We start from the raw sequence: 8,825 nt of genomic DNA, 5'->3' as shown, positions 1-8,825 counted from the left end.
ATTATATTCAATTTTAAATGTATGATAAAAATTTGTTTTATATTTATTATTAAAGTTATTCCTGCTTGAAATGTTCAGTTCATCATTTGTTTGTATGTGAATATTTTACAAACATGCAACATTTTCATCATGTTTGCTAAATAAAAATCAAGATATTCAAAATGTTAAAATTTCTTATTTCGCTTCAGTGTTCTCAATTTATGGTCAGTTCAGTGCCGTACAAGTGTATCTTAATTAAAAAAAATATTTGTGTGAGAATTTAATCAATTAGTGTTTACAGAAAACATTTTCCTAAATCTTCATAGTCAGACAGGTTGACAGCAATAATTATTGTAGTCAGCTCACACATATTCCTTAGATCTTATAAAACATGCATAAGAATCCACAGTTGTTACAGTATTTTTAACCCAAATTTAAGTAAATCTTGTTTTTTATCTTGACATTTGATCTTGAATGTTATTCAGTGTCTAAATGAGGAATAAAAATAATTGACCAAGTTCACAATATTTATTCAGGGTAATTCCTTTTTTCAGTGAATATAAATATAATTATATATATTGGACCAAATGCATATTATCTACAATTTATATCTACAATGTATAACAATTGAATGTTCCATTATCATGAGACAAATTCATTAAAAGTGTCCATGTAAAGTATACATGTATTTCAATGCCAAGCTCAAAGATACATGTACATGTAGTTTGTTTAAATTGAAGTTTATCAATGTCTTATTACAATTGTATGTTTTACATGCATATTATTTGGCCTGCTTGTCCGTCGCTCAAATTGAATTTCAAATGTCAAAGTAGTTGTCAGAGAGATGGTCATAAAGTAACCGAACAGTTTCACAAATGTCATCAATGCACAGAAAACAAATACATCACACACTGATCTCCTTAATAAAGAACACCATCATTCCAGACTCTAGGAGGCTCTTGGACACTGGTTTGAAAATCTTTCATTATTTATTCCAGCAGCAGATGAGATGAAGTGCAATTTGTACAGTTGCAAATTTGCAGGATTGTCCTGAAGCAAAAAACACACACCATTATGTGCATGTAGATTGTAAATTTTGTCATATACATTATGCATTAAAACTGTATTTGATTGTGATTATCTTTCTCATTTCATGTACAATTGTCTGAATTTCACCTTTTTCTCTCCCAGAGTAATGCATTAATTTTAAAGAAATCAAGCAAAATCAAATCTTATATTGCAACTTCATAGTCATAACTCATATCTTAATTAAACAATCATAATTTACATAATTTACTTGTAGATTATAATTCATTTCATCTCGTCGTCTTGCTAACTAGTATGATTATATGTTTGGATGTTTTTTTCTCTCTCTATTTTCTGCTTGTATTAATCTATTTAATATTTTGTTAATTAATTTCTTTTCATTTTTTGCTTGAAATTTGAATATTAAAAAAAAAAAATGAAAATACATATAACATGACCATGATGACCAGAACAATTATACATTAATTTCAGTTTTACTCTCAACATTTTAAAAAGAAGAAAATCACTTATTCATAAAATCTGCAGACACTTCATCCCAACTTAGATAATGATTTTGATGTATTTTAATGAAACATGCATAAACACAAAATAAATAATCTAATCATACGTACTTCTAAATGTAAAATCTTTTATATTGTGATGACTAATGAGGGCAGGCAAAATTGGGTACCATTCTCTGAAATGAAGAAGATAATAAATGATTAATTTATGTTACACATTTTATGTTTAACTCACAATAGGTCATACATACAATGTACATGCAAGTGCTGAGTGGGCTTATTATACAAAGTAGCGTAAGAAATGATCATGATGATTCTGCATTTAATTATTTTAAATTGCAATCAGATAAGAAAAAATATTTCTTAACCACAGTAGGGGAATGAGTATATAGCAATAACAAACTGAAAAAGGTATAATACATCTGATCATGTGACAAAGTATTTGTAAATATTTAACCCCCTACCCCTCCCCTTTCTACACAACCTCTTTTTTCCACATCCGATTTCTGTGTATATTACAATAGAGTAAATTTTTAATAGTTCAAGTCATTAAAACATTGCTTAAAGGGAGAGATATGTATAAACATGCACACATTTACAGTGTTTAGTATACTTACATGGTCTTGCACCAAACAACTGCGATTATGATCTGTTATAGTCCACCGCTGACGGTTCAAGTGGAATTATCCAGACAAACAGAGCACATTTAACAGAGAAACATGTTATTGAACTGTAACACAAGTAGGAATTGAGTTAATCATCCAAACATGCTGAAGAAATACGATCTTTTGATGTCCGATCTCTTCTTTGTTTATATGCGAAACTTCTTCCGGTGATCGTTCTCGGTTAGATCGTACGCCATATTACTCGAAGGTAATAGAATAAATGTGTGTTAAGAAAAAAACGTCTACTTTCTTTTGTGATTTTATAAATAATTCTTTTGTAAACGTTCTATATCCTTTTGCGTTTCTGTAATTTATTCTGACATATGAATTAACCTTTACTCGAATCTGATTGGCTGTAGGATACAGGATAGGATAGGATAGGATTGGATTAACTACTATATGTTTCTATCGTGAATCCTCAATCCTGAATCATATCCAATCCCATCCCATGTCAACTTGTGGGATAGCAGCACTGTACCAATATCTGTGAAAATAAGCAATTTTCTACTACTTCCTGTTTGGCCGGAAGTGACGTCATTCGACGCATTTTGATGATCTCGCAAGCTGCTACTTGTCATGTTGAACAACTTTGCTTTTTGAAGTATTACAAATTTTCAATACTTTTTGAGATATCAGGAAAAATATTTTGGCCCCTTTAGATTCGTTATTTTAGGGGCCAGCCCTTTTTTCGAGATATCATTTAAAAGATCTTGTAATTCTGCACAAATTTTGTTATATATGTTTTAGCAAAATATTTCCAAGTAAAAGGATATCGTACAGAAAGTGTTCGAAAATTTGAAACTCTCGATATGACTTTTTTCAGGCCATAGCGAGCGTCGACGTGTGGCACTTCCGGTGAAAGTTAACTACGTATTACAGATCTACATATGTTGCTCTGTCTTCGTTGAAAGTTTCACGTTCCTGTGATGAGTGCTTTCTCAGAAAACCTGCGGACAAACTGACCCTCCAAAAATCACTAAATCGCAAAAATCTTCGGACCGGAAGTGACGTCATCAAAATAAAAAAATATGTATCAAGATTTTTTAATGTTCTATCAGACCTGAAAGTTTCATGAAAATCAAACGAACCGTTTTCGAGAAATCGCGTGCACAAAATCGGTAAGAAAAAAAATAATAAGAAAAACCGTGGAAAAGAAACCGAAGAATAACAAGAAGGTCTTCCGCTGAAGACGGAAGACCTTAACTAGACTCTTGTTGTCATGGCAACAAAAAGGTCTTCCGTTTCTATATGATACCGTTTGCATTGATTTTTTTATGTAGAGAAACGTGTACAGTATCTAATAATTAAGTGGTAAAGAATCTAAAATTTGTGCCTTCGGTACTTGCAGTCCATTGATTTTTACTGGAAAAATGAATGTATCTGTTGTCCTTATATAAGATATTGCATGCATGTTTTTTTCATTAGTAGAAGTATATTTAAACTGTTTTAAATTTAAAAGTTAAATGGGGGGGGGGGTATCTGAAAAACAACCTGTCAGTTCTTACATTACTTTGATTTTCACTACAAAAATGAAAGTATCCACCGTCCTTATATAAACATGACAAATTATAATACATGTAGTGTACGAATTGAATTTTGCATTTAGAGAAACATCTATATATAAGTCGAAGTAAAAAAGAATAGTAAATATTCTTTCATTCCTTGCGGTACTTTGATTTTTACTGGCTAATGAAAATAGCTTCCATAGGTAACTTATTGTATGCATTGACTTTTATGTATAGAAAAACATGCCTGTTTATACTACACTGTAGTTAGAAAAAATTGGGTATCTAAAACAGTCCTCTCAGTACTTCAGGTACTTTGATATTTACTGCAATTAAATGTAGTCTTCATTCTTACATATGATACTGTATGTATTGATTTTTGTATGCAGAGAAACATGTAAACATAACCTTCATGTAAGTTAAAGTAAGAAATGCGCTATCAGTACTTTTAGTACTTTGATTTTTAAAAGGAAAACGAAAGTAGCTGAAATCTATAAAACGGGTGACCTGATTTCAAAACAAATTATATCTTTGGTATTTGTAGACTAATTTCTGTTATGTCTAACAAGATCTTGAAAAAATATTAAAAAACAAAAAAGACAAAAATTGACCAAAACACAAATTCACTTCCGGTTTGGACAGGAAGTGCCGGAAACAAACAAAAACCACGTAGAAACAAAGAGAATGTCATGATGTAATATTCCTGTGAATTTCACATCTTTATCTCAAACCGCTTCTGAGAAAAACACCGGACAAAAGTGCATTTAAAAATTTGAAATTCAGTCATAACTTCGGACCGGAAGTGAATTTTTCAAAAAACGGAATTTTATATAAACTTCACATATTAACCTATTATCCTGTAAAAAAATGTGAAAATCTATCGAAACATCTCTGAGTAATCGTGCTCACAAAATTTGGGAGGAATAATAATAATAATAATAACTAGAACCTTGTTGTCATGGCAACAAGAAGGTCTTCCGTCCCTTCTTTGTCATAAGAGAAGTTGCTTTCTCACTAAACAATATTTGTTATGTTTTACATTCCCTTTGACACCTTCACACATAAAATATGATTAAACGTTTATATTGTGAAAATTTATTTTTAGTAACCATGGCAAAACCGTTCATCGAAATCAAGAACCAATAAGCAGAATTATGTCTCTTTGTGTAGTGTACATGTTTGCCAAGTTTTACTGAAATCAGACCAAAAATGTAGGAGGAGTAGCGTTTGAAAGTATTTCACAGAAATTTCTATTTTTAGTAACCATGGCAACACCGTTCATGAAAATCGAAAACCGATAAATAGAATTATGTTTCTTAGTGTACTCTACTTGTGTGCCAAGTTATACCAAAATCAGAGTAAAACTGTAGGAGTAGTGTTTTGGAAGTATATCACAGAAATTTCTATTTTTCGTCACCATGACAACACCGTTCATCAAAATCAAAAACCGATAGACAGAATTATGTATCTTAGTGTAGTCTACTTTGTGCCAAGTTATATTTAAATCAGACAAAAACTGTAGGAGGAGTAGCATTTTGAAAAATCGTTTAGAGACAGACAGACGGACGGACGACGGACACCTTACTATCGCATATGCTCTTCTGTCTCTGACCAGTAGAGCTAAAAACGAGACATCATTTTAAAAGGGGGGACCTATGTCCAAAAAGTCTTTGTGTGAAATTTTTACAAGTTTATATTCTCACACTAAATTGTAATATACACTGTATATATAATAATATGATTAAATGAGATTTTTTTTTAATTTAAGGACTATCTTCACTGATTTGTTTTATTCTACCCTGATTTCATGAATTTGCAACCCCCTTCCCGAGTCAGCACCACTCACACATAAGAAACTGATTGACAATTCACTGATGTATTTCGTGAAAGCATATTTTTTCACATAATGTTCGAGTAGTTTTATTTTGTAAATACACTGTTTATCATTAATTGACAATACCTCTTACGCTTAGCCGCTTTGAGCTCTTAATTATGATGGATCTTGCTCTAAACTAAATGTCATTAAGTTCTTTTTCTCATTTGAAATTGCTTTATGTATTTCTATTAATGATCATCATGAGAAAACAACAAATTCTACAAAAAACAAGTTGGCAAGTCTTCAATTTGTGATACAATTGCATATGTACCTAGATACATATACATGTGTACCTCATTTATATATATCACAACTGCATGTACATGCATGCACATTAATTAGTGCAAATGTCAACTGCAAACACTTTATGAAGGACTAAAAAGACACGCCGTTAATGTGACGTCAAACACCGCTGCTCTGATGTCGAAGGACATAGCCCCCCCCCTTTAAGAAAAAAAATTATATTTTGGGCCCCCGAAAAGTGAGTAAACACTCGGACATCCTGGGGATTGAATCCTGGTCGCCTGCGTGAAAATTCAACACACTTACCATTACGCTATCGAAGACCATCGCTTCAAATTGAAAAATGATAAATATTTAGAGTCTGGGTTAATCAATTTTTTAATAAATTACATAATTAGCATTCTGGTAAGCCTCTCTGTTAAACCTGTAAATATCATAGAAAAATAATGAAAAACAAAAAAGTTCAAAAAATTGCCTTTTTTAAATCACTTCCTGTGACGACCGGAAGTGGCGACGACACACGAAATGTTTCGATCACACATCTAGAAACCACATTCTATCATACCTGAAAGTTTCAGACTCCTACCTTTAACAGTTTCTGAAAACATTCACGGACTAGATTTTTAGTGGAAAAAATGAAAAATCGTAATAATTCCTGACCGGAAGTAATTTTTTCCAAACTTTTAAAATATTTCAAAATGGCATGAAATAACACATCATTCCTGAAAATTTGGCGGAAAATGATTGAGTAGTTTTTGAGATATCGCGATTTGAAAAGGTCAGAAAAATAAAAATGAAAAATAATAATAATAATAATAATAAGAAACAGTAGAATCACTATAAGGTCTTCCGTGAAGACGGAAGACCTTAAAAAGAAACAATACAATCACTATAGGTCTTCCGTTGTGAACGGAAGACCTAACTAGACTCTTGTTGCCATGGCAACAAAAAAGTCTTCCGTTCTTCTAAATCTGTAAGAATTTGCTTTTTTCTGTGTAAAAAACATATATATCATATTTACTGTGAAAGAAAAAAAAATAACTAGACAAAAGTTCTTTCAGTACTTAAGGTACTTTGATTTTCATTATCAATCTTCTATAATATATTTGGCACCTATAAGAGATATACGTATATCATTAGCAATTAAAAAAATTGTTTGCAATCATTTCTAAGACAAACAAACAGACGAACGAACACCGTACTATCATAAACTTCACTATGTGTGTGTTTTGGCATAATTGTGATGGTGTTATAAAAAAATATAATGAATTAAGTTAGTAACGTCATTGAGTTTTGTAAAGTTAAAATATCAAGATTTGACAGCATACCTATGAGACAAATTATTCAATTACAGTAATTCTTCGGCAATCGATTGATTGATTGATTGATTATACGTATGTTGTTTAACGTCCCTCTCGAGAATTTTTTCACTCACATGGAGACGCCACCACTCGCCGGTGGAGACTGCAAATTTAGCACTTATCGCAATTGAGCAGTGGGGAATCTTTTTTATGCCAGCACCTTCTGTGACAAGGGACCTCGATTTATACGATCTCATCCAAAGGACCGGTCTCCACGTCCCACAATCGAAGTTCACAATACCGAGATATTTTATTTTTTGTTTTATTCTATTTTTTCACAAGTTTGTTGCATCAGATTTACTTAAAGATCATACTTCAAGATCATTTCGAACTCAGGCTACTTAATTGCAGTGCATACAGCGTCAAGTGATTTTGATTGACAGGTCAACACACGTGCACTTCGTGTGATATTTTTTAAGCTGAAAAATATACAGGATGTGACCATGCCTGACTATGAAATCAGAAAACATTTAATAAAGAATGGGTGTGACCGACATAGAACTAATTTTTGGTCTATGTAAATGGATAGGAGGATCGGGATTAAGAGGGAATCTCTCTCTCCATCTCTCTCTCTCTCAGACGTAAATTGAACATTTCATAATGACAAATCTACCATTATAGAATATGAAATTCTGTATATATGTAAATGGTAATTATATTCACATGTTCCAGATTTAAATCTAAAACGAATATATAATTCAAATGCCTGGCTGCACGAACGTTTCCAAATATTAATCAATACGGGGGGGGGGGGGGGGCTTCAAAGGAATTAGATAGTTTTATGTTTTATGAATTATAAGGAAAAGTAGGGACGTCAGTTGCATGTACATAATTATATATCACTGCATAAAATTGTGTTCATTCAGGTATACTTATCCCACATATCAACAGACCTGTACAATTTTTTTTCGTTTTTTTTTTCAAAAGAAACATATAGTGTACCATTATTTCACACAGAATCGCGTTTTCACAATTTTTTTTTTACTCTTTGAGTATTTCACAAGAATCCAGGAATCGTCTTTTCACATCTTTTATAATTCCTTGGGTATATAGAGTATAGATCATGTGTCATAAATAATTTAACTTTTTTATCAAATATACATGTAATACTGTGGAATCATCATTGTTCGTGGGGGATCAATGTTCGTGGATTTCGTTGGTCACCCTTACCCACGAATTTACATCCCCTCGAACAATTATTTTGTCAACATATTGATTTATTGAATCTACCAAATAAACGAGCAGCCCACGAAATTACATCCCCACGAACCAATAAAATCTTGCTTGCCCACGAACATTGACCCCCACGAATTTAAATGATTCCACAGTAACCAAATCTAATCTATAGATTGATTTTCTTTCTTTTAAGTGGCAGATATCAATTTATTTATAAAGGCTTTAAAACAGTACTGTATTACAATTTTCTATCGCTCAATTCCTTTTTGAGTGTATGTAAGATTTTTTAATATCGAAAATAAAACTCGGAAATCGGGATAATTTCGCATTCAAATCATAGAGAATAATAAATCGTCTCATTATAGAAGGCTTATAACTATCGTATTCTGAACAACTTACTATACGAGATAGATAAAATTGCATGCCTGTCCATCACTATAAATGTATATTCAGCGCTTATAATATATTTACTT

The 8,825-nt window shown here is 31.8% G+C and overlaps 1 long non-coding RNA gene across 1 annotated transcript; it reads right to left on the bottom strand.

Moving 5' to 3' along the window:
• Positions 1-497: 497 nt before the first annotated feature.
• On the bottom strand, positions 498-2,309 carry LOC133188812 (uncharacterized). Its single transcript, XR_009721322.1, has 3 exons — positions 2,144-2,309; positions 1,638-1,702; positions 498-1,029 (listed from the first exon to the last, which is right to left on the bottom strand). It is a non-coding gene; the product is annotated as an uncharacterized LOC133188812 (long non-coding RNA).
• Between the last annotated feature and the right edge of the window lie 6,516 nt (positions 2,310-8,825).

Source organism: Saccostrea echinata, unplaced genomic scaffold (assembly GCF_033153115.1).
Source record: "Saccostrea echinata isolate AGI-Se365-2 ecotype Australia unplaced genomic scaffold, CSIRO_AGI_Sech_v1 ptg000016l, whole genome shotgun sequence".
NCBI lineage: Eukaryota > Metazoa > Mollusca > Bivalvia > Ostreida > Ostreidae > Saccostrea > Saccostrea echinata.
This window is presented reverse-complemented; position numbering and strand designations above follow the sequence as displayed.